Source organism: Phalangium opilio, unplaced genomic scaffold (assembly GCF_054372755.1).
Source record: "Phalangium opilio isolate 3A_F unplaced genomic scaffold, DU_Popi_V2 ptg000352l_1, whole genome shotgun sequence".
NCBI classification, from domain to species: domain Eukaryota; kingdom Metazoa; phylum Arthropoda; class Arachnida; order Opiliones; family Phalangiidae; genus Phalangium; species Phalangium opilio.
Window position 1 is genome coordinate 6,349,781 of NW_028324228.1, and position 27,571 is coordinate 6,377,351.

At 32.8% G+C, this 27,571-nt stretch overlaps 2 long non-coding RNA genes across 2 annotated transcripts; both read right to left on the bottom strand.

Moving 5' to 3' along the window:
- Nucleotides 1–12,627: 12,627 nt before the first annotated feature.
- LOC149607889 (uncharacterized) lies at nt 12,628–13,236 on the bottom strand. Its single transcript, XR_016377033.1, has 2 exons — nt 12,961–13,236; nt 12,628–12,870 (listed from the first exon to the last, which is right to left on the bottom strand). It is a non-coding gene; the product is annotated as an uncharacterized LOC149607889 (long non-coding RNA).
- An 11,704-nt stretch (nt 13,237–24,940) lies between these two features.
- LOC149607890 (uncharacterized) lies at nt 24,941–25,606 on the bottom strand. Its single transcript, XR_016376958.1, has 2 exons — nt 25,274–25,606; nt 24,941–25,183 (listed from the first exon to the last, which is right to left on the bottom strand). It is a non-coding gene; the product is annotated as an uncharacterized LOC149607890 (long non-coding RNA).
- Nucleotides 25,607–27,571: the final 1,965 nt, after the last annotated feature.

Here is a 27,571-nt window from a genome sequence, read left to right on the forward strand (position 1 = left end):
TACTTTTTGCTTTAATCCAAGCAAATATAACGACATTTATTCAAAAAACTGTTAAAATTCAATTTTCAATAAGAAATCGTGTTCACGGATTTTGAATCTTGAAGAAAAAAAACATGCGATTTTTTCGGTACACTTTTTAATGCATTTTTTTCTGGACAAATTTTTGACCGAATTCAGCTTAATTACTTATAAAATACTCATTAAAAGTGATTTCATCTCGATTGATCAATAAATAAAAATGTACCTCGATTTTTAATAACATTTTCAAAATCGACGTTTCTCGACCAGAGAAGCACATTTTGAGTTTTTTTTCACTATTTTCAAATATAACCAATGAAACCATTATTTTTTTAATTTTTGCTTTAATTCAAGCAAATGTAACGATATTCATTCAAAAAACTGTTCAAATTCAATATACAATAAGAAATCGTTGTCACGGATTTTGTATCTTGAAGAAAAAAAATATGCGATTTTTTCGGTACACTTTTTAATGCATTTTCTTCTGGACAAATTTTTGACCGAATTCAGCTTAATTACGTATAAAATACTCATTAAAAGTGATTTCATCTCTATTGATCATAAATAAAAATGTACCTCGATTATTAGTACCATTTTCAAAATCGACGTTTCTCGACCAGAAAAGCACATTTTGAGGTTTTTTTCACTATTTTCAAATATAACCAATGAACCATTATTTTTGTACTTTTTGCTTTAATTCAAGCAAATGTAACGATATTCATTCAAAAAACTGTTCAAATTAAATTTTCATTAAGAAATCGTTGTCACGGATTTTGTATCTTGAAGAAAAAAAACATGTGATTTTTTCGGTACACTTTTTAATGCATTTTTTTCTGGACAAAGTTTTGACCGAATTCAGCTTAATTACCTTTAAAATACTCATTAAAAGTGATTTCATCTCGATTGATCCATAAATAAAAATGTACCTCGATTTTTAATAACATTTTCAAATTTTTGCTTTAATTCAAGCAAATGTAACGATATTCATTCAAAAAACTGTTCAAATTCAATTTTCAATAAGAAATCGTTGTCACGGATTTTGTATCTTGAAGAAAAAAACATGCGATTTTTTCGGTACACTTTTTAATGCATTTTCTTCTGGACAAATGTTTGACCGAATTCAGCTTAATTACGTATAAAATACTCATTAAAAGTGATTTCATCTCGATTGATCAATAAATAAAAGTGTACCTCGATTATTAGTACCATTTTCAAAATCGACGTTTCTCGACCAGAAAAGCACATTTTGAGGTTTTTTTTCACTATTTTCAAATATAACCAATGAAACCATTATTTTCGTACTTTTTGCTTTAATTCAAGCAAATGTAACGATATTCATTCAAAAAACTGTTCAAATTCAATTTTCAATAAGAAATCGTTGTCACGGATTTTGTATCTTGAAGAAAAAAAACATGCGATTTTTTCGGTACACTTTTTAATGCATTTTCTTCTGGACAAATTTTTGACCGAATTCAGCTTAATTACGTATAAAATACTCATTAAAAGTGATTTCATCTCTATTGATCATAAATAAAAATGTACCTGGATTATTACTACCGTTTTCAAAATCGACGTTTCTCGACCAGAAAAGCACATTTTGAGTTTTTTTTTCACTATTTTCAGATATAACCAATGAAACCATTATTTTTGTACTTTTTGCTTTAATTCATGCAAATGTAACGATATTCATTCAAAAAACTGTTCAAATTCAATTTTCAATAAGAAATCGTTGTCACGGATTTTGTATCTTGAAGAAAAAAACATGCCATTTTTTCGGTACACTTTTTAATGCATTTTTTTCTGGACAAAGTTTTGACCGAATTCAGCTTAATTACCTTTAAAATACTCATTAAAAGTGATTTCATCTCGATTGATCAATAAATAAAAATGTACCTCGATTTATAATAACATTTTCAAAATCGACGTTTCTCGACCAGAAAAGCACATTTTGAGTTTTTTTTCACTATTTTCAAATATAACCAATGAAACCATTATTTTTGTACTTTTTGCTTTAATTCAAGCATATGTAACGATATTCATTCAAAAAACTGTTCAAATTCAATTTTCAATAAGAAATCGTTGTCACGGATTTTGTATCTTGAAGAAAAAAAACATGCGATTTTTTCGGTACACTTTTTAATGCATTTTTTTCTGGACAAAGTTTTGACCGAATTCAGCTTAATTACCTTTAAAATACTCATTAAAAGTGATTTCATCTCGATTGATCAATAAATAAAAATGTACCTCGATTTTTAATAACATTTTCAAAATCGACGTTTCTCGACCAGAGAAGCACATTTTGAGAATGTTTTCACTATTTTCAAATATAACCAATGAAACCATTATTTTTGTACTTTTTGCTTTAATTCAAGCAAATGTAACGATATTCATTCAAAAAACTGTTCAAATTCAATTTTCAATAAGAAATCGTTGTCACGGATTTTGTATCTTGAAGAAAAAAACATGCGATTTTTTCGGTACACTTTTTAATGCATTTTCTTCTGGACAAATGTTTGACCGAATTCAGCTTAATTACGTATAAAATACTCATTAAAAGTGATTTCATCTCGATTGATCAATAAATAAAAATGTACCTCGAATTTTAATAACATTTTCAAAATCGACGTTTCTCGACCAGAAAAGCACATTTTGAGAATTTTTTCACTATTTTCAAATATAATCACTGAAACCATTATTTTTGTACTTTTTGCTTTAATTCAAGCAAATGTAACGATATTCATTCAAAAAACTGTTCAAATTCAATTTTCAATAAGAAATCGTTGTCACGGATTTTGTATCTTGATGAAAAAAACATGCGATTTTTTCGGTACACTTTTGAATGCATTTTTTTCTGGACAAATTTTTGACAGAATTATGCTTATTTACCTATAAAATACTCAATAAAAGTGATTTCATCTCGATTGATCAATAAATAAAAATGTACCTCGATTATTAGTACCATTTTCAAAATCGACGTTTCTCGACCAGAAAAGCACATTTTGAGTTTTTTTTCACTATTTTCAAATATAACCAATGAAACCATTATTTTTGTACTTTTTGCTTTAATTCAAGCAAATGTAACGATATTCATTCAAAAAACTGTTCAAATTCAATTTTCAATAAGAAATCGTTGTCACGGATTTTGTATCTTGAAGAAAAAAACATGCGATTTTTTCGGTACACTTTTTAATGCATTTTTTTCTGGACAAAGTTTTGACCGAATTCAGCTTAATTACCTTTAAAATACTCATTAAAAGTGATTTCATCTCGATTGATCAATAAATAAAAATGTACCTCGATTTATAATAACATTTTCAAAATCGACGTTTCTCGACCAGAAAAGCACATTTTGAGTTTTTTTTCACTATTTTCAAATATAACCAATGAAACCATTATTTTTGTACTTTTTGCTTTAATTCAAGCATATGTAACGATATTCATTCAAAAAACTGTTCAAATTCAATTTTCAATAAGAAATCGTTGTCACGGATTTTGTATCTTGAAGAAAAAAAACATGCGATTTTTTCGGTACACTTTTTAATGCATTTTCTTCTGGACAAATTTTTGACCGAATTCAGCTTAATTACGTATAAAATACTCATTAAAAGTGATTTCATCTCTATTGATCATAAATAAAAATGTACCTCGATTATTAGTACCATTTTCAAAATCGACGTTTCTCGACCAGAAAAGCACATTTTGAGGTTTTTTTCACTATTTTCAAATATAACCAATGAAACCATTATTTTTGTACTTTTTGCTTTAATTCAAGCAAATGTAACGATATTCATTCAAAAAACTGTTCAAATTCAATTTTCAATAAGAAATCGTTGTCACGGATTTTGTATCTTGAAGAAAAAAAACATGCGATTTTTTCGGTACACTTTTTAATGCATTTTTTTCTGGACAAAGTTTTGACCGAATTCAGCTTAATTACCTTTAAAATACTCATTAAAAGTAATTTCATCTCGATTGATCAATAAATAAAAATGTACCTCGATTTTTAATAACATTTTCAAAATCGACGTTTCTCGACCAGAAAAGCACATTTTGAGGTTTTTTTCACTATTTTAAAATATAACCAATGAAACCATTATTTTTGTACTTTTTGCTTTAATTCAAGCAAATGTAACGATATTCATTCAAAAAACTGTTCAAATTCAATTTTCAATAAGAAATCGTTGTCACGGATTTTGTATCTTGAAGAAAAAAAACATGCGATTTTTTCGGTACACTTTTTAATGCATTTTTTTCTGGACAAAGTTTTGACCGAATTCAGCTTAATTACCTTTAAAATACTCATTAAAAGTGATTTCATCTCGATTGATCAATAAATAAAAATGTACCTCGATTTTTAATAACATTTTCAAAATCGACGTTTCTCGACCAGAGAAGCACATTTTGAGAATGTTTTCACTATTTTCAAATATAACCAATGAAACCATTATTTTTGTACTTTTTGCTTTAATTCAAGCAAATGTAACGATATTCATTCAAAAAACTGTTCAAATTCAATTTTCAATACGAAATCGTTGTCACGGATTTTGTATCTTGAAGAAAAAAACATGCGATTTTTTCGGTACACTTTTTAATGCATTTTCTTCTGGACAAATGTTTGACCGAATTCAGCTTAATTACGTATAAAATACTCATTAAAAGTGATTTCATCTCGATTGATCAATAAATAAAAATGTACCTCGATTATTAGTACCATTTTCAAAATCGACGTTTCTCGACCAGAAAAGCACATTTTGAGTTTTTTTTCACTATTTTCAAATATAACCAATGAAACCATTATTTTTGTACTTTTTGCTTTAATTCAAGCAAATGTAACGATATTCATTCAAAAAACTGTTCAAATTCAATTTTCAATAAGAAATCGTTGTCACGGATTTTGTATCTTGAAGAAAAAAAACATGCGATTTTTTCGGTACACTTTTTAATGCATTTTTTTCTGGACAAAGTTTTGACCGAATTCAGCTTAATTACCTTTAAAATACTCATTAAAAGTGATTTCATCTCGATTGATCAATAAATAAAAATGTACCTCGATTTTTAATAACATTTTCAAAATCGACGTTTCTCGACCAGAGAAGCACATTTTGAGAATGTTTTCACTATTTTCAAATATAACCAATGAAACCATTATTTTTGTACTTTTTGCTTTAATTCAAGCAAATGTAACGATATTCATTCAAAAAACTGTTCAAATTCAATTTTCAATAAGAAATCGTTGTCACGGATTTTGTATCTTGAAGAAAAAAAACATGCGATTTTTTCGGTACACTTTTTAATGCATTTTTTTCTGGACAAAGTTTTGACCGAATTCAGCTTAATTACCTTTAAAATACTCATTAAAAGTGATTTCATCTCGATTGATCAATAAATAAAAATGTACCTCGATTTTTAATAACATTTTCAAAATCGACGTTTCTCGACCAGAGAAGCACATTTTGAGAATTTTTTCACTATTTTCAAATATAATCACTGAAACCATTATTTTTGTACTTTTTGCTTTAATTCAAGCAAATGTAACGATATTCATTCAAAAAACTGTTCAAATTCAATTTTCAATAAGAAATCGTTGTCACGGATTTTGTATCCTGAAGAAAAAAAACATGCGATTTTTTCGGTACACTTTTTTATGCATTATTTTCTGGACATATTTATGACCCAATTCAGCTTATTTACCTATAAAATACTCATTAAAAGTGATTTCATCTCGATTGATCAATAAATAAAAATGTACCTCGATTTTTAATAACATTTTCAAAATCGACGTTTCTCGACCAGAAAAGCACATTTTGAGTTTTTTTTCACTATTTTCAAATATAACCAATGAAACCATTATTTTTGTAATTTTTGCTTTAAATCAAGCAAATGTAACGATATTCTAAGGGTGGGCGAATACTCGTCTTTAACGAATAATTCGATCGAATATCGAGACGAATAACCGTCTCGGTATTCGTTTGAACCGATTTTTACTATTCGAACGAATATCGAATACTGACTTTACTATTCGATAAATATTCGACAACCCATTTCGCAAAGGGCCTAGGCCTAACTGAAAAACCTTTGGTTTTCTTCTGCTCCAAAATAGTGAATCCTGATTCGCTGATTCTCTATTGTGGGCTTTTTATGATGTCTCTAAGATTGGGACATTGCTATTGGTCGAATATGGGGATTTTTTTTTTGCTCCGCTTTATACAAAAACTGGCGACGTCATTTGGTGAAGCTACTATTGGTCAGAAATAGATACGCAATTTTAAACGCTTAGCGTTGGTTTAGGTTTAGTTATAGTTTGAGTTTGAGATTGAGAGATGATGTTTCTTTGTTCCTAATTCTCTCTGCTTTGTTCAAATGATCAATCTTTGTTCTTAGGGTGCTGATGCTTGAGTACAGTAGTTGTTTTAGTACAGTTGAGCGTGTAAGTACTTCAATTTAATTAATTTGATTTAATTTAATTTAACTAATTTGATTTATATTAATTATTATTATTGAACTAATCCTGTTTTTCATTGTTATAGGTTTAAATTTTGTTAGATGGATAATCTTAATAATATGATCATTCTTAGTTCATTGTATGGCAGAGTTTAGTCCAAGTTGAGTTGAGACTGTAAGTACTCTCCTCGTAATTAATGATTTGATTGTAATCAATTTGATTTATTTAATTTTTATTATTGAACTAATCGTAATAGACAGACTTTCTAATGTCTATGATTGGTGGCGAAAAAATGAAACCAGATTCCCATTAATAAAAAATGTCTTGCTTAGAATCAAGTCCTAAAAAGTATCGATAAGACTGAGGTTATCACTTGTCTGAAGGTTCAGATATTAATTTTTCTTTTTAATTGAAACTTAAAGGCATGCTTAAGAAAAAAACAACGTTTCATTACCGTTTTCCGTTGAAATAACTTATTTTACAGGTAATCAATTTCAAAAATTTACTTATCTCGGGTTTTCGGGCACAATTCCATTCCCCCAAAACATTTTATCATTACATTAATTACTTTTGAGAGAGTACGTGTATGACATTGAGTTTTAAAAGGTTCCCTCATTTGTGCCCGGTATGCTTCGCAGTGAATACGTTTTAAAACAATGGCGGAAAATTAAGTAGGGACAGTTAGATTTTTACTCGTGGTTATGCAAAATGATGTAATGTCTAGTGTACTTCAGTCAACAGTCATACTGTTCATTCTCATAGCTCAGGACATGATGAATGCTGCTCCTTATTTCTCTCTCTAGTTTCAAACAATGGTTAGAGACCATTCAGTGCCGCAGGTCGCACATGAATATATTTCAACTACAGTTTACATCAATTCTCCGTGGTCGTACTATTAGAGGGTTAAGCACTAATTTGTTCAGAACATGTCTCGAAAGTGTGCTTGTTGTAAGTTTTTAAAGCAGTGTTGCCAATGTGTGGGTAATTTCCCACATCGTGGGAGATTTAGGTTTGGTTTTAGGCTCTGTGGGGAAAAAGTAATATTTTTCCGAAATCAATCAAATGTCGGAATTTTCCTGTTCAAGGGTTAATAGTGCAAAATTTTCAAAAATGCACTAATTTTAACTGCACAGTTAAAATTAGTGCATTTTTGAAAATTTTATCCGGTTTAATAATTTCAAGCGACATTTTGAAATAAATTCGGTGATTTTAAGTTTGGCACTGAAAAAAAAGAAAGCATATTTTGAGAATTTTAAAGCTTTATAGCATTTGTACATATTGTCAAAGCCATGCGGAGTGATATTCCATATTAAACTTAGTATGATAAAATAGTCCAGATAAATATGACTGTTAAAAAGGGGGTGTGGGAAATGCGTCAAATTTTTAAAATGGAAGTGGGAACATCCACTTTCTAACATTAGCAACACTGATTTGAAGGTTTTGGTCATGGCTAAACAGACCGCTCATTCAGTTTTTTATTGTTTTAAAGCTTATTTTGACACATTATCTCTCAAAAGTAATTAATGTAATGATAAAATGTTTTGGGGGAATGGAATTGTGCCCGAAAACCCGAGATAAGTAAATTTTTGAAATTGATTACCTGTAAAATAAGTTATTTCAACGGAAAACGGTAATGGAACGTTGTTTTTTTCTTAAGCATGCCTTTAAGTTTCAATTAAAAAGAAAAATTAATATCTGATCCTTCAGACAAGTGATAACCTCAGTCTTATCGATACTTTTTAGGACTTGATTCTAAGCAAGACATTTTTTATTAATATCTGCTCCTTTGGCCTTCATTTTAATTAAGATTGTTAAGAAACTGTTTTACATTTTCAAAATCTACACTAAGCAGAAACATATAAAAAGGGGACCGTAACTTTAGCTCAATCAGTCATTTATTTATAATGATACTCCAAAAAATAAAAACGTAACTCATTGAAAGTTTGTATTCTTATTGTAATTAACATAATACAATTTTTTACAACCCTTTATTGAAACGCGAGGCGCTCCCCTAAAAATTCCACAAATAGGACCAAATTGACAGTTTTACACAATTTTTTAAAACGCTGATTTAGCCTATGTCTGTTTAACCTTTAGCTCAAACTTTTCATAAGCCCAATATGAAATTCGGATGTCCTTAAAACTTCTCAAAGACGATCTGAGATTATCAATTTCGAACTTTTTTTGTAGCATTAACTAACGTCTGTTTGATATTAAGCTTATAAACCTTAAACACAAAATAGTCAGGGCAATGCCGACTCAGTTTATAAGGGCTACCCTAAAAGTCCACAAAGGTGATCCAAGATTGTTAATAAATACGCCTAAAAAGTGCCCTCTTCAAAATATGTAGCCGGGGGAAAAGAGAGCGTGATCGAGTGGGCTATGCTAGTGGGTATTTTGGTAGTAAGTAACGGGGGTTGGGACTCCAGGCATAGCCCGCTCCACTACGCACTCAACAACGCAAAGCAACTCGCGCCAGCGTGGGAAATAAGGCGGTAACACAGGGCAAATGACGAGTTTAAAAATTGCCTGGTACAGTTCAAAAATTAAATCGGAGGGGGGTCAGTGGTCCACGAGACTACTAAAAAATTCAAGGGTAACCAGAGTCCACACATTAAAATTCTAATATTTTAATTATCCACTTCCTTAGCTTAGCAGACGACGTGCTCTGGCCAATTGTCACGGACCAGTTTATTTATTCCAAGTCAAGAGGGTCTCAGGCCTAATGTCCAGTTTAAAAAAATCCTTATTTCCCACCCTGACTCGCGCTATAGCGCAAGCAGCTTGCGACGTGTTGCGCGTGATCGAGTAGGCTATGGTCCGGTCAAAAGAAATCTTCAGTTCAGCGTTGCAAATAAGGCGGTGGCACAGGGAAAATGACCAGTTTAAAAATTAAATCGAAGGGTGAGCAGTGGTCCACAGGACAACTAAGGAAATTCTAGGGTAACCAGGGTCCAGACATTATCTCAACTATTTTAATTACCCACTTCTTTAGTTTAGCAGACGCCGCGCCCTGGTCAATGGTCATGGACCAGTTCATTTATTCCTGGGCAGGGGGTCGCTGGCCCAATGTCTAGTTTTAAAAAAATTCCTATTTCCCACCCTGATTCAGTTGGGAGTCCTGGAGCTCCTAAAGTCCAGAGATGCATATGACAAGGATTCATTTCTCATAAGCGAGAATGGCCAACTCTGTTGTGTAAAGAGACAGAATGGCAGCCTGGTATTTTTTTACTTCTAAGTCAGCTGGGTTTTCACCTTTAAAAGTTAATACAGCCCTTTGAATTTAAATAATTAGAAATGAGAAATGTTATTAAATGAATAAATCTATACGGTTGCAGTTGTGTCGAAATGAGAGCAATTAAATATGTGTCTTTGATATTTAGCTCTGATAATTTCAGAAAATTAATAAAAAGTAGTGTTATGTATTTAACCAGAATTTATTTTATTGAAATTTATTAATAATTATTTAATAAAAAAAATTGTAATACTATTTTATGTTTTAAATTTTACAAATAAAATTCAAAACAGTAAACATAGGGCAAAGGTTATATTGTAATATAATTAGCCCGTGGGATTGATTTTAGCTATATCGCAATTAGAGCTCGACATTTTCTATCCATTATCCACAAATTAGTAATTAATTTGAATGAAAATAGGTGGATATCTTTTATTAATTGGGAAATAATGCACACACTTTACATTTAAATTTTAGAAGTTAATTTATTATTTACTTTGTGTATATAATATTCAGCATTAATTTCACTAAGGAAATAAACTAATTACCTACGAGGAATTAACTAGTATATATGTTTAAAATTATAATTTAATCGTTTCAAAACTAATATGGTTTTGAACCGGTCTTTGTAATTTAGTTATTAAAATTTTTGATTGTCGATTGGTCAATATTGAAAATTAACCAATGGTGGAACTAATTTTTTTTAAACTCAATGAAACTGAAATATCAATGAATCATCTACTGAAAGAGGTATCAACCTATTATTTTTTTTCAAAAGAAGGTAAATAAGGATTAGATGGCTTGCTGCTTCAAACAAGATTTTTAACCATGAATAGAATATTTTGTTAATTTTAGTCAAATTTAGATATTCGGTAATCGAGTTGATATGAATAAAGCCCTTTTTGCTCATGTCTATTTTAAACTTTAATCACAGATTTCGCTTACCATTTCACAAGCATAATAAACACTACTGAAGGGCGCAAATCTATCTGTGATCGGTAATGGTGACCAATATAGCAATTTGCCCAATTAATCAGTTAGAACTTCATTAATTTGAAATGTTGCGAGAAATTTGAATGGAATATAAGTAGATATCTCTTTCAGAAGATAATTTTTGATGTTGATATTTAAGATTCATTGAGTTAAAAAAATTGGTATTGGTATTTCAAGTAAGCTTAGATATCAACATCGGTGAATTTACGATATGGGCTTATGATGTTAGTCTGTTTATAAGATTAAGTCGTTACTTTAAGTGTCACTAGACAGTATCTACCTCCAAAATCGAGAGTTAGTAACTTTATAACCATCTCCTAGTCAGAAGATATCGGAGGGTCAATTTCTTATATCATTGACTGACAACTTTTGGCAAGGCCTAATACCGTTTTTGCATGACTGTCGCCGTCAAATTCCTTTTAAAGCATAGATCATTAGATCATATAGTATCCACCCTTGATTTTCATTTAGCAACACACGTTGGATTCGTAAACCTCGACGTGCACCACGATTAGAAGCATTAAAATGCAAAAACAACACACTGACCGCATACATTTTTAGTAAATAACAGACTCAAACAGAGTCACTACAGCTGTTTTCAGGGCTGAACGAGCGACCGAGAGGGCTTTAAAGAAAAAGCCTCCGGCGGCCGGTCTCTTAAAGGGGGTAGTTTCGAGGGAACGAAATTCAAATGCAAGGCGCGTCCCTTCAACAAAAAACATTGAATTCGTTAATACGGACGTTTTAGGCAATTATAATATTGAAATTTTATACAATTAAGTAATATTTAAGAAAACTAAGCACTACTTTCAAAGTCTAAACTTTAAAAACACGACGATACAAGAAGGCGAAGTAACAACAAGAGGTAAACATTTTTATAAATGGCAAAAATTAAAGGTAAGCCAAGGCTTAGCGCAATTTCACCGCCTTAAAGAAAGTGCCAAGTTTAGAAATAGATTGTGGGACAATAAAAAGGTGGAAAATTATGAAATTAGGCTTATATTAAAGCTTGAAACCTACTTTATATTATATTTAAAATCCATCCATGAGCAAATCCTCAAAAAATATGAAAATGGCAACGAAAAAGGACCCACTCTCAAATTTTTTTCCCCTTAAAAAAAATGGCGGCCACAAACGGGGTAATTTGTCACGGCGGCAATATTAAAGCAGTCTTATCTCACTATCGATAGGCCATTTCAACCAAAAGGCATAAAGAAAAAACAATCGGATTATTATGACGCAACTATACGTAAAAAAAGGCCAATATTGGTCGCGCTGATATTTACCAATAAAACAGCGTATCCATGCTAAAATATCGCAGATTGGGGTAGTTTTTAAAATTTAAAATTAAACATACTTAAAATTAATTTTTCTCAAAAACCTTAAAAATGGTCCTAGAAAAAGGTTTAAATTTTGATATAAAACCGTTCCCAAACGTAACAAACGAATATTTCATTTCAAAAGGGTGGCGACAAAATGGCTAAATTTTAAAAAAACTCCATGTTATTTCTATGGGAAAATTTAACTTTTTCACCAAAAGGGCTGATTAATTTATGGAAATGAAAACCACCCTTAGCAACTTTATTTTTTATAAATTAGACTAATTAATGGATCTTCTTGAAATTTTAACCACATATTAAGGGCCCGAATTGTAGTTCTGTGGAATTTTTTCAAAGCAGTTAATACGATACAAAAAAAGTTATAACCAATCAAAAAACCATCCTTATACATTAAAGTCGGTATGAGGTCTTATCTAAGAGAGCTATCGCTCTCCTAGAATACTTTTTAGGACTTGATTCTAATCAAGACATTTTTGATTAATATCTGCTCCTTCAGTCTTCATTTTAATTAAGATTGTTAAGAAACTGTTTTACATTTTCAAAATCTACACTAAGCAGAAACATATAAAAATGGGACCGTAACTTTTGCTCAATCAGTCATTTATTTATAATGATACTCCAAAAAATAAAAACGTAACTCATTGAAAGTTTGTATTCTTATTGTAATTAACATAATACAATTTTTTACAACCCTTTATTGAAACGCGAGGCGCTCCCCTAAAAATTCCACAAATAGGACCAAATTGACAGTTTTACACAATTTTTTAAAACGCTGATTTAGCCTATGTCTGTTTAACCTTTAGCTCAAACTTTTCATAAGCCCAATATGAAATTCGGATGTCCTTAAAACTTCTCAACGACGATCCGAGATTTTCAATTTCGAACTTTTTTGTAGCATTAACTAACGTCTGTTTGATATTAAGCTTATAAACCTTAAACACAATATAGTCAGGGCAATGCCGACTCAATTTTTAAGGGCTACCCTAAAAGTCCACAAAGGTGATCCAAGATTGTTAATAAATACGCCTAAAAAGTGCCCTCTTCAAAATATGTAGCCGGGGAAAAGAGAGCGTGATCGAGTGGGCTATACTAGTGGGTATTTTGGTAGTAAGTAACGGGGGTTGGGACTCCAGGCATAGCCCGCTCCATCACGCACTCGACAACGCAAAGCAGCTCGTGCCAGCGTGGGAAATAAGGCGGTAACACAGGGCAAATGACGAATTTAAAAATCGCCTGGTACAGTTCAAAAATTAAATCGGAGGGGGGGGGGTCAGTGGTCCACGAGACTACTAAAAAATTCAAGGGTAACCAGAGTCCACACATTAAAATTCTAATAATTAATTATCCACTTCCTTAGCTTAGCAGACGACGTGCTCTGGCCAATGGTCACGGACCAGTTTATTTATTCCAAGTCAGGAGGGTCTCTGGTCTAATGTCCAGTTTAAAAAAATCCTTATTTCCCACCCTGACTCGCGCTATAGGGCAAGCAGCTTGCGACGTGTTGCGCGTGATCGAGTAGGCTATGGTCCGGTCAAAAGAAATCTTCAGTTCAGCCAAGAAGTTATATCAGTATCTCTGAGAGAAGATATAAGATGCCTTTGTATTCGCGCGCCATAGTCCCAGTCCCCCTTTCAAAATACAAGGGGGGACGTAAAAGGAGGCGCCGGGCTATTTCGCTCTAGTCAGTCGGAAATTTTCCTCACTCGCGTCGTCGCGCTGACGTGAGTTTTCAAGAACCAATGAGATGCTGGTTGTAATTTAGAGACGGGGATTGACTGCGGACCTACGTTAGGACTGGAAATAAAGCTGGAAATCTGGCGAATTTATATCTTCTCTCTGAGATACTGATATAACTTCTTGGTTCAGCGTTGTAAATAAGGCGGTGGCACAGGGAAAATGACCAGTTTAAAAATTAAATCGGAGGGGGAGCAGTGGACCACAGGACCACTAAGGAAATTCTAGGGTAACCAGGGTCCAGACATTGGGTACGTTCAGTAACCCTCTTTGATGAAACCGCTTACTAAGCGATGCCAGATTTTCCCCACTGTACGCTTTTTAGTGTTTCCGGTTTTGACGTCATGATGCTCAGCGCTTGCTCATCAAAAAAACCATCTAATCGATATGGTTTTTTTGATGGCGTGACGTAGCATTTGACTGTTGAACATTTGACAGACGAAAAGTTGGCGCGGGATTTAAAAATTAAATTCCAATAATGCTATTCCTATAGTAATTGTATTAGTTTTCAATGCAAAAATACTTCTACCATTCAAATAGACATAATTTTCTTAAAAAAATTTATTTTTGCGAGGTCGTTTTAATAATTGAATAGCGCCACTTGCGCTTCGTGACGTTTTGAGGGCCAGTAAGACGTTTCCCCTAGTTCCCCAACTATATTTTCGAAAACAGCGCTAACCTCAAAGCGTCACTTTTCTGTACAAAAGCCATATACGTCACTGTGACGTCTCGAGCCCATCAAGTAAACATCAAGAAATCTGCGATTTCCTTGAGATTTTCGTTACTGAACGTACCCATTATCTCAACTATTTTAATTACCCACTTCTTTAGTTTAGCAGACGCCGCGCCCTGGTCAATGGTCATGGACCAGTTCATTTATTCCTGGGCAGGGGGTCGCTGGCCCAATGTCTAGTTTTAAAAAAATCCCTATTTCCCACCCTGCTTCAGTTGGGAGTCTGACTCCTGGAGCTCCTAAAGTCCAGAGATGCATATGACAAGGATTCATTTCTCATAAGCGAGAATGGCCAACTCTGTTGTGTTAGAGACAGCCTGGCAGCCTGGTATTTTTTTACTTCTAAACAGGCTGGGAAATAAGGATATTTTTTAAACTAGTCCTTTGGACCAGTGACCCCCTAGTGTCTGAAATTATTTACTGGTCTCCGGACTGGTCCCAGCCTTTGCTCTCCAATAGATTTGCAATTAATAAACTGGTCCCGAGGACCAGTAACCCCCACTTCTTGAATTAAAAAACTAGTCCAAGCAATTAATAAACTGGTTTTGGACCAGAGGAAGTGTGCTATTTCCCAGCCTGCTTCTAAAGTTCTAAGTCAGCTGGGTTTTCACCTTTAAAAGTTAATACATCCCTTTAAAAATGTTATTAAATGAATGAATCTATACGGTTGCAGTTATGTCGAAATGAGAGCAATTAAATATGTGTCTTTGATATTTAGCTCTGATAATTTCAGAAACTTAGTAAAAAGTAGTGTTATGTATTTAACCAGAATTTATTTTATTGAAATTTATTAATAATTATTTAATTAAAAAAATTGTAATACTATTTTATGTTTTAAATTTCACAAATAAAATTCAAAACAGTAAACATAGGGCAAAGGTTATATTGTATTATAAATAGCCAGTGGGATTGATTTTAGCTATATCGCAATTAGAGCTCGACATTTTCTATCCATTATCCACAAATTAGTAATTAATTTGAATGAAAATAAGTGGATATCTTATATTAATTGGGAAATAATGCACACACTTTACATTTAAATTTTAGAAGTTGAATTTATTATTTACTTTTTGTATGTAATATTCAGCATTAATTTGACTAAGACAATTAACTAATTACCTACGAGGAATTAACTAGTATATATGTTTAAAATTATAATTTAATCGTTTCAAAACTAATATGGTTTTGAACCGGTTTTAATAATTTAGTTATTAAAATTTGTGATTATCGATTGGTCAATATTGAAAATCAACCAATGGTGGAACTAATTTTTTTTAAACTCAATGAAACTGAAATATCAATGAATCATCTACTGAAAGAGGTATCAACCTATTATTTTTTTTCAAAAGAAGGTAAATAAGGATTAGATGGCTTGCTGCTTCAAACAAGATTTTTAACCATGAATAGAATATTTTGTTAATTTTAGTCAAATTTAGATATTCGGTAATAGAGTTGATATGAATAAAGCCGTTTTTGCTCATGTCCATTTTAAACTTTAATCACAGATTTCGCTATCCATTTCACAAGCATAATAAACACTACTGAAGGGCGCAAATCTATCTGTGATCGGTAATGGTGACCAAAATAGCAATTTGCCCAATTAATCAGTTTGAACTTCATTTGCACATTTCTACTCGTTAATTAGAAATGTTGCGAGAAATTTGAATGGAATATAAGTAGATATCTCTTTTAGTAGATAATTTTTGATGATTCATTGAGTTAAAAAATTGGTATCAGTATTTCAATTAAGCTTTGATATCAACAGCGGTTAATTTACGATATGGGCTTATGATAATAGTCTGTTTATAAGATAAAATCGTTACATCAAGTGTCACAAGACAGTATCTACCTCCAAAATCGAGTGTTAGTAACTTTAAAACCATCTCCTCGTCACAGGATATCCGAGGGTGAATTTATTATATCATTGATAGATAGACAAGATAATCTGACAAGGCGCAATAGCTCAGTCAAGTTTTGGCAAGGCCTAATACCGTTTTGCTTGACTGCATGGCGCGGTCAAATTCCTTTTAAAGCATAGATCATGTAGTATCCACCCTTGATTTTCATTTCGCAACACACGTTGGATTCGTAAACCGCGACGCGCACCACGATTTTCTAGAAGCATTAAAATGCAAACACAACAACACACTGAGCGCATACATTTTTAATAAATAACATTTCTAAATTCTCACTACAGCTGTTTTCGGGCTGAAGCGACCGAAAGACGGCGATAAATAAAAATTCTTCGGGGGGTAGTTTCGAGGGAACGAAATTCAAATGCAAGGCGCGTCCCATCAACAAACAAAATTGAATTCGTTTTACGCAATTATAATATTGAAATTTTATACAATTAAGTAATATTTAAGAAAACAAAGCACTACTTTCAAAGTCTAAACTTTAATTAAAAGTACGACGATACGAGAAGGCGAAGTAGTAAAGGGCAACGAGAGGTAAACATTTTTTTAAACGGCAAAAATGAACGTTAAGCCAAGGCTTAGCGCAATTTCACCGCCTTAAAAAAAGTGCCTAGTTTAGAAATAGATTGTGGGACAATCAAAAGGTGGAAAATTATGAAATTAGGCTTATATTAAAGCTTGAAACCTACTTTAAATTATATTTAAAATCCATCCATGAGCAAATCCTCAAAAAATATGAAAATGGCAACGAAAAAGGACCCACTCTCAAATTTTTTTCCCCTTAAAAAAATGGCGGCCACAAACGGGGTAATTTGTCACGGCGGCAATATTAAAGCAGTCTTATCTCACTATCGATAGGCCATTTCAACCAAAAGGCATTAAGAAAAAACAATCGGATTATTAAGACGCAACTATACGTAAAAAAAGGCCAATATTGGTCTCGCTGATATTTACCAATAAAACAGCGTATCCATGCTAAAATATCGCAGATTGGGGTAGTTTTTAAAATTTAAAATTAAACATACTTAAAATTAATTTTTCTCAAAAACCTTAAAAATGGTCCTAGAAAAAGGTTTAAATTTTGATATAAAACCGTTCCCAAACGTAACAAACGAATATTTCATTTCAAAAGGGTTGCGACAAAATGGCTAAATTTGAAAAAAACTCCATGTTATTTCTATGGGAAAATTTAACTTTTTCACCAAAAGGGCTGAATCATTTTATGCAAATGAAAACCACCCTTAGCAACTTTATTTTTTATAAAATAAACTAATGAGTGGATCTTTTTGAAATTTTAACCACATATTGAGGGCCCGAATTGTAGTTCTGTGGAATTTTTTCAAAGCAGTTAATACGATACAAAAAAAGTTATAACCAATCAAAAAACCATCCTTATACATTAAAGTCGGTATGAGGTCTTATCTAAGAGAGCTATCGCTCTCCTAGAATTACTAGCCAGTGTAGCAAAAAAATTCTTGGCACCGCCAGCGTCTTCAGCTAGTAGCGAAAGAATGTTCTCTTCAGGGGGGAACATCTTAACCACTAGTCGTGAAAGCTTAAACACTGACCATTTTGAGCAACTACTTTTCCTACACCAAAATCTTAAGAGATGTGGCATTGTCAAGGAGAAAACTTAGTAAAATTTAATTTAACCAAAGAGTAAGGAGACTAAAGAGTAAAGACCCAAAAATTAGAAGGTTAGTGCTAGTAACTTACAGCATATATATTCCTTAACCTCATACACTCCTTAAATGTTAAATCCTAATGAATGGTTTTCCTTTTTTAGTTACAAATTACGAAGCTCAACACCTGAAATTAAAGTATGGACTAAAAGTCTAAAAGCCTGGTTATGAAGACATGTCTTAATTAAGTTAATTCAAAAGTTAAAAGGTTAAAAGAACTTTTAAGTAAAACAACTTATTTGTTCAACCAGTGAAGTACAAAATTGATATTCTAAACTGTTCCTATAAGTGTGATATTTTTTAAGTAATTACTTTATTACTCGACTATTTTAAGTACCAAGATGTGTACAAAACGTTAAATATTTTCCATTAAAAATGTACTTTAAACTAAAAGCATAGTCATTTTCATTTCTGAATAAATATTATTTTTGTAAGAAGTGGGTACAACAGTAGGCCTTGGTATTCGACAAGAATTCGCGAATAGTAGGCCTAATATTCGCGAATAGTAGGCCTAATATTCGCGAATAGTAGGCCTATTATTCGCGAATAGTTAGGCCTACTATTCGACGAGTATTCGATAAGACTATATTTTCGTTAAGCCTAACTATTCGATATTCGATTAAAAAATCATTATTCGTCTCGGTATTCGATAAGAAAATTTTTGGGTATTTGATATTCGTCTCGATAGTAAAAAAGTGGTATTCGCCCACCCTTACGATATTCATTCAAAAAACTGTTCAAATTCAATTTCAATAAGAAATCGTTGTCATGGATTTTGTATCTTGAAGAAAACAAACATGCGATTTTTTCGGTACACTTTTTAATGCATTTTTTTCTGGACAAAGTTTTGACCGAATTCAGCTTAATTACCTTTAAAATACTCATTAAAAGTGATTTCATCTCTATTGATCACTAAATAAAAATGTACCTCGATTTTTAATAACATTTTCAAAATCGACGTTTCTCGACCAGAGAAGCACATTTTGAGAATTTTTTCACTATTTTCAAATATAATCACTGAAACCATTATTTTTGTACTTTTTGCTTTAATTCAAGCAAATGTAACGATATTCATTCAAAAAACTGTTCAAATTCAATTTTCAATAAGAAATCGTTGTCACGGATTTTGTATCTTGAAGAAAAAAAACATGCGATTTTTTGAGTACACTTTTTAATACATTTTCTTCTGGACAAATTTTTGACCGAATTCAGCTAAATTTCCTATAAAATACTCATTAAAAGTGATTTCATCTCTATTGATCACTAAATAAAAATGTACCTCGATTTTTAATAACATTTTCAAAATCGACGTTTCTCGACCAGAGAAGCACATTTTGAGAATTTTTTCACTATTTTCAAATATAATCACTGAAACCATTATTTTTGTACTTTTTGCTTTAATTCAAGCAAATGTAACGATATTCATTCAAAAAACTGTTCAAATTCAATTTTCAATAAGAAATCGTTGTCACGGATTTTGTATCCTGAAGAAAAAAAACATGCGATTTTTTCGGTACACTTTTTAATGCATTATTTTCTGGACATATTTATGACCCAATTCAGCTTATTTACCTATAAAATACTCATTAAAAGTGATTTCATCTCGATTGATCAATAAATAAAAATGTACCTCGATTTTTAATAACATTTTCAAAATCGACGTTTCTCGACCAGAAAAGCACATTTTGAGTTTTTTTTCACTATTTTCAAATATAACCAATGAAACCATTATTTTTGTAATTTTTGCTTTAAATCAAGCAAATGTAACGATATTCTAAGGGTGGGCGAATACTCGTCTTTAACGAATAATTCGATCGAATATCGAGACGAATAACCGTCTCGGTATTCGTTTGAACCCATTTTTACTATTCGAACGAATATCGAATACTGACTTTACTATTCGATAAATATTCGACAACCCATTTCGCAAAGGGCCTAGGCCTAACTGAAAAACCTTTGGTTTTCTTCTGCTCCAAAATAGTGAATCCTGATTCGCTGATTCTCTATTGTGGGCTTTTTATGATGTCTCTAAGATTGGGACATTGCTATTGGTCGAATATGGGGATTTTTTTTTTGCTCCGCTTTATACAAAAACTGGCGACGTCATTTGGTGAAGCTACTATTGGTCAGAAATAGATACGCAATTTTAAACGCTTAGCGTTGGTTTAGGTTTAGTTATAGTTTGAGTTTGAGATTGAGAGATGATGTTTCTTTGTTCCTAATTCTCTCTGCTTTGTTCAAATGATCAATCTTTGTTCTTAGGGTGCTGATGCTTGAGTACAGTAGTTGTTTTAGTACAGTTGAGCGTGTAAGTACTTCAATTTAATTAATTTGATTTAATTTAATTTAACTAATTTGATTTATATTAATTATTATTATTGAACTAATCCTGTTTTTCATTGTTATAGGTTTAAATTTTGTTAGATGGATAATCTTAATAATATGATCATTCTTAGTTCATTGTATGGCAGAGTTTAGTCCAAGTTGAGTTGAGACTGTAAGTACTCTCCTCGTAATTAATGATTTGATTGTAATCAATTTGATTTATTTAATTTTTATTATTGAACTAATCGTAATAGACAGACTTTCTAATGTCTATGATTGGTGGCGAAAAAATGAAACCAGATTCCCATTAATAAAAAATGTCTTGTTATCTCTCAAAAGTAATTAATGTAATGATAAAATGTTTTGGGGGAATGGAATTGTGCCCGAAAACCCGAGATAAGTAAATTTTTGAAATTGATTACCTGTAAAATAAGTTATTTCAACGGAAAACGGTAATGGAACGTTGTTTTTTTCTTAAGCATGCCTTTAAGTTTCAATTAAAAAGAAAAATTAATATCTGATCCTTCAGACAAGTGATAACCTCAGTCTTATCGATACTTTTTAGGACTTGATTCTAAGCAAGACATTTTTTATTAATATCTGCTCCTTTGGCCTTCATTTTAATTAAGATTGTTAAGAAACTGTTTTACATTTTCAAAATCTACACTAAGCAGAAACATATAAAAAGGGGACCGTAACTTTAGCTCAATCAGTCATTTATTTATAATGATACTCCAAAAAATAAAAACGTAACTCATTGAAAGTTTGTATTCTTATTGTAATTAACATAATACAATTTTTTACAACCCTTTATTGAAACGCGAGGCGCTCCCCTAAAAATTCCACAAATAGGACCAAATTGACAGTTTTACACAATTTTTTAAAACGCTGATTTAGCCTATGTCTGTTTAACCTTTAGCTCAAACTTTTCATAAGCCCAATATGAAATTCGGATGTCCTTAAAACTTCTCAAAGACGATCTGAGATTATCAATTTCGAACTTTTTTTGTAGCATTAACTAACGTCTGTTTGATATTAAGCTTATAAACCTTAAACACAAAATAGTCAGGGCAATGCCGACTCAGTTTATAAGGGCTACCCTAAAAGTCCACAAAGGTGATCCAAGATTGTTAATAAATACGCCTAAAAAGTGCCCTCTTCAAAATATGTAGCCGGGGGAAAAGAGAGCGTGATCGAGTGGGCTATGCTAGTGGGTATTTTGGTAGTAAGTAACGGGGGTTGGGACTCCAGGCATAGCCCGCTCCACTACGCACTCAACAACGCAAAGCAACTCGCGCCAGCGTGGGAAATAAGGCGGTAACACAGGGCAAATGACGAGTTTAAAAATTGCCTGGTACAGTTCAAAAATTAAATCGGAGGGGGGTCAGTGGTCCACGAGACTACTAAAAAATTCAAGGGTAACCAGAGTCCACACATTAAAATTCTAATATTTTAATTATCCACTTCCTTAGCTTAGCAGACGACGTGCTCTGGCCAATTGTCACGGACCAGTTTATTTATTCCAAGTCAAGAGGGTCTCAGGCCTAATGTCCAGTTTAAAAAAATCCTTATTTCCCACCCTGACTCGCGCTATAGCGCAAGCAGCTTGCGACGTGTTGCGCGTGATCGAGTAGGCTATGGTCCGGTCAAAAGAAATCTTCAGTTCAGCGTTGCAAATAAGGCGGTGGCACAGGGAAAATGACCAGTTTAAAAATTAAATCGAAGGGTGAGCAGTGGTCCACAGGACAACTAAGGAAATGTATTTAACCAGAATTTATTTTATTGAAATTTATTAATAATTATTTAATAAAAAAAATTGTAATACTATTTTATGTTTTAAATTTTACAAATAAAATTCAAAACAGTAAACATAGGGCAAAGGTTATATTGTAATATAATTAGCCCGTGGGATTGATTTTAGCTATATCGCAATTAGAGCTCGACATTTTCTATCCATTATCCACAAATTAGTAATTAATTTGAATGAAAATAGGTGGATATCTTTTATTAATTGGGAAATAATGCACACACTTTACATTTAAATTTTAGAAGTTAATTTATTATTTACTTTGTGTATATAATATTCAGCATTAATTTCACTAAGGAAATAAACTAATTACCTACGAGGAATTAACTAGTATATATGTTTAAAATTATAATTTAATCGTTTCAAAACTAATATGGTTTTGAACCGGTCTTTGTAATTTAGTTATTAAAATTTTTGATTGTCGATTGGTCAATATTGAAAATTAACCAATGGTGGAACTAATTTTTTTTAAACTCAATGAAACTGAAATATCAATGAATCATCTACTGAAAGAGGTATCAACCTATTATTTTTTTTCAAAAGAAGGTAAATAAGGATTAGATGGCTTGCTGCTTCAAACAAGATTTTTAACCATGAATAGAATATTTTGTTAATTTTAGTCAAATTTAGATATTCGGTAATCGAGTTGATATGAATAAAGCCCTTTTTGCTCATGTCTATTTTAAACTTTAATCACAGATTTCGCTTACCATTTCACAAGCATAATAAACACTACTGAAGGGCGCAAATCTATCTGTGATCGGTAATGGTGACCAATATAGCAATTTGCCCAATTAATCAGTTAGAACTTCATTTGCACATTTCTATTCGTTAATTTGAAATGTTGCGAGAAATTTGAATGGAATATAAGTAGATATCTCTTTCAGAAGATAATTTTTGATGTTGATATTTAAGATTCATTGAGTTAAAAAAATTGGTATTGGTATTTCAAGTAAGCTTAGATATCAACATCGGTGAATTTACGATATGGGCTTATGATGTTAGTCTGTTTATAAGATTAAGTCGTTACTTTAAGTGTCACTAGACAGTATCTACCTCCAAAATCGAGAGTTAGTAACTTTATAACCATCTCCTAGTCAGAAGATATCGGAGGGTCAATTTCTTATATCATTGACTGACAACTTTTGGCAAGGCCTAATACCGTTTTTGCATGACTGTCGCCGTCAAATTCCTTTTAAAGCATAGATCATTAGATCATATAGTATCCACCCTTGATTTTCATTTAGCAACACACGTTGGATTCGTAAACCTCGACGTGCACCACGATTAGAAGCATTAAAATGCAAAAACAACACACTGACCGCATACATTTTTAGTAAATAACAGACTCAAACAGAGTCACTACAGCTGTTTTCAGGGCTGAACGAGCGACCGAGAGGGCTTTAAAGAAAAAGCCTCCGGCGGCCGGTCTCTTAAAGGGGGTAGTTTCGAGGGAACGAAATTCAAATGCAAGGCGCGTCCCTTCAACAAAAAACATTGAATTCGTTAATACGGACGTTTTAGGCAATTATAATATTGAAATTTTATACAATTAAGTAATATTTAAGAAAACTAAGCACTACTTTCAAAGTCTAAACTTTAAAAACACGACGATACAAGAAGGCGAAGTAACAACAAGAGGTAAACATTTTTATAAATGGCAAAAATTAAAGGTAAGCCAAGGCTTAGCGCAATTTCACCGCCTTAAAGAAAGTGCCAAGTTTAGAAATAGATTGTGGGACAATAAAAAGGTTTAAAATTATGAAATTAGGCTTATATTAAAGCTTGAAACCTACTTTATATTATATTTAAAATCCATCCATGAGCAAATCCTCAAAAAATATGAAAATGGCAACGAAAAAGGACCCACTCTCAAATTTTTTTCCCCTTAAAAAAAATGGCGGCCACAAACGGGGTAATTTGTCACGGCGGCAATATTAAAGCAGTCTTATCTCACTATCGATAGGCCATTTCAACCAAAAGGCATAAAGAAAAAACAATCGGATTATTATGACGCAACTATACGTAAAAAAAGGCCAATATTGGTCGCGCTGATATTTACCAATAAAACAGCGTATCCATGCTAAAATATCGCAGATTGGGGTAGTTTTTAAAATTTAAAATTAAACATACTTAAAATTAATTTTTCTCAAAAACCTTAAAAATGGTCCTAGAAAAAGGTTTAAATTTTGATATAAAACCGTTCCCAAACGTAACAAACGAATATTTCATTTCAAAAGGGTGGCGACAAAATGGCTAAATTTTAAAAAAACTCCATGTTATTTCTATGGGAAAATTTAACTTTTTCACCAAAAGGGCTGATTAATTTATGGAAATGAAAACCACCCTTAGCAACTTTATTTTTTATAAATTAGACTAATTAATGGATCTTCTTGAAATTTTAACCACATATTAAGGGCCCGAATTGTAGTTCTGTGGAATTTTTTCAAAGCAGTTAATACGATACAAAAAAAGTTATAACCAATCAAAAAACCATCCTTATACATTAAAGTCGGTATGAGGTCTTATCTAAGAGAGCTATCGCTCTCCTAGAATACTTTTTAGGACTTGATTCTAATCAAGACATTTTTGATTAATATCTGCTCCTTCAGTCTTCATTTTAATTAAGATTGTTAAGAAACTGTTTTACATTTTCAAAATCTACACTAAGCAGAAACATATAAAAATGGGACCGTAACTTTTGCTCAATCAGTCATTTATTTATAATGATACTCCAAAAAATAAAAACGTAACTCATTGAAAGTTTGTATTCTTATTGTAATTAACATAATACAATTTTTTACAACCCTTTATTGAAACGCGAGGCGCTCCCCTAAAAATTCCACAAATAGGACCAAATTGACAGTTTTACACAATTTTTTAAAACGCTGATTTAGCCTATGTCTGTTTAACCTTTAGCTCAAACTTTTCATAAGCCCAATATGAAATTCGGATGTCCTTAAAACTTCTCAACGACGATCCGAGATTTTCAATTTCGAACTTTTTTGTAGCATTAACTAACGTCTGTTTGATATTAAGCTTATAAACCTTAAACACAATATAGTCAGGGCAATGCCGACTCAATTTTTAAGGGCTACCCTAAAAGTCCACAAAGGTGATCCAAGATTGTTAATAAATACGCCTAAAAAGTGCCCTCTTCAAAATATGTAGCCGGGGAAAAGAGAGCGTGATCGAGTGGGCTATACTAGTGGGTATTTTGGTAGTAAGTAACGGGGGTTGGGACTCCAGGCATAGCCCGCTCCATCACGCACTCGACAACGCAAAGCAGCTCGTGCCAGCGTGGGAAATAAGGCGGTAACACAGGGCAAATGACGAATTTAAAAATCGCCTGGTACAGTTCAAAAATTAAATCGGAGGGGGGGGTGGTCAGTGGTCCACGAGACTACTAAAAAATTCAAGGGTAACCAGAGTCCACACATTAAAATTCTAATATTTTAATTATCCACTTCCTTAGCTTAGCAGACGACGTGCTCTGGCCAATGGTCACGGACCAGTTTATTTATTCCAAGTCAGGAGGGTCTCTGGTCTAATGTCCAGTTTAAAAAAATCCTTATTTCCCACCCTGACTCGCGCTATAGGGCAAGCAGCTTGCGACGTGTTGCGCGTGATCGAGTAGGCTATGGTCCGGTCAAAAGAAATCTTCAGTTCAGCCAAGAAGTTATATCAGTATCTCTGAGAGAAGATATAAGATGCCTTTGTATTCGCGCGCCATAGTCCCAGTCCCCCTTTCAAAATACAAGGGGGGACGTAAAAGGAGGCGCCGGGCTATTTCGCTCTAGTCAGTCGGAAATTTTCCTCACTCGCGTCGTCGCGCTGACGTGAGTTTTCAAGAACCAATGAGATGCTGGTTGTAATTTAGAGACGGGGATTGACTGCGGACCTACGTTAGGACTGGAAATAAAGCTGGAAATCTGGCGAATTTATATCTTCTCTCTGAGATACTGATATAACTTCTTGGTTCAGCGTTGTAAATAAGGCGGTGGCACAGGGAAAATGACCAGTTTAAAAATTAAATCGGAGGGGGAGCAGTGGACCACAGGACCACTAAGGAAATTCTAGGGTAACCAGGGTCCAGACATTGGGTACGTTCAGTAACCCTCTTTGATGAAACCGCTTACTAAGCGATGCCAGATTTTCCCCACTGTACGCTTTTTAGTGTTTCCGGTTTTGACGTCATGATGCTCAGCGCTTGCTCATCAAAAAAACCATCTAATCGATATGGTTTTTTTGATGGCGTGACGTAGCATTTGACTGTTGAACATTTGACAGACGAAAAGTTGGCGCGGGATTTAAAAATTAAATTCCAATAATGCTATTCCTATAGTAATTGTATTAGTTTTCAATGCAAAAATACTTCTACCATTCAAATAGACATAATTTTCTTAAAAAAATTTATTTTTGCGAGGTCGTTTTAATAATTGAATAGCGCCACTTGCGCTTCGTGACGTTTTGAGGGCCAGTAAGACGTTTCCCCTAGTTCCCCAACTATATTTTCGAAAACAGCGCTAACCTCAAAGCGTCACTTTTCCGTACAAAAGCCATATACGTCACTGTGACGTCTCGAGCCCATCAAGTAAACATCAAGAAATCTGCGATTTCCTTGAGATTTTCGTTACTGAACGTACCCATTATCTCAACTATTTTAATTACCCACTTCTTTAGTTTAGCAGACGCCGCGCCCTGGTCAATGGTCATGGACCAGTTCATTTATTCCTGGGCAGGGGGTCGCTGGCCCAATGTCTAGTTTTAAAAAAATCCCTATTTCCCACCCTGCTTCAGTTGGGAGTCTGACTCCTGGAGCTCCTAAAGTCCAGAGATGCATATGACAAGGATTCATTTCTCATAAGCGAGAATGGCCAACTCTGTTGTGTTAGAGACAGCCTGGCAGCCTGGTATTTTTTTACTTCTAAACAGGCTGGGAAATAAGGATATTTTTTAAACTAGTCCTTTGGACCAGTGACCCCCTAGTGTCTGAAATTATTTACTGGTCTCCGGACTGGTCCCAGCCTTTGCTCTCCAATAGATTTGCAATTAATAAACTGGTCCCGAGGACCAGTAACCCCCACTTCTTGAATTAAAAAACTAGTCCAAGCAATTAATAAACTGGTTTTGGACCAGAGGAAGTGTGCTATTTCCCAGCCTGCTTCTAAAGTTCTAAGTCAGCTGGGTTTTCACCTTTAAAAGTTAATACATCCCTTTAAAAATGTTATTAAATGAATGAATCTATACGGTTGCAGTTATGTCGAAATGAGAGCAATTAAATATGTGTCTTTGATATTTAGCTCTGATAATTTCAGAAACTTAGTAAAAAGTAGTGTTATGTAT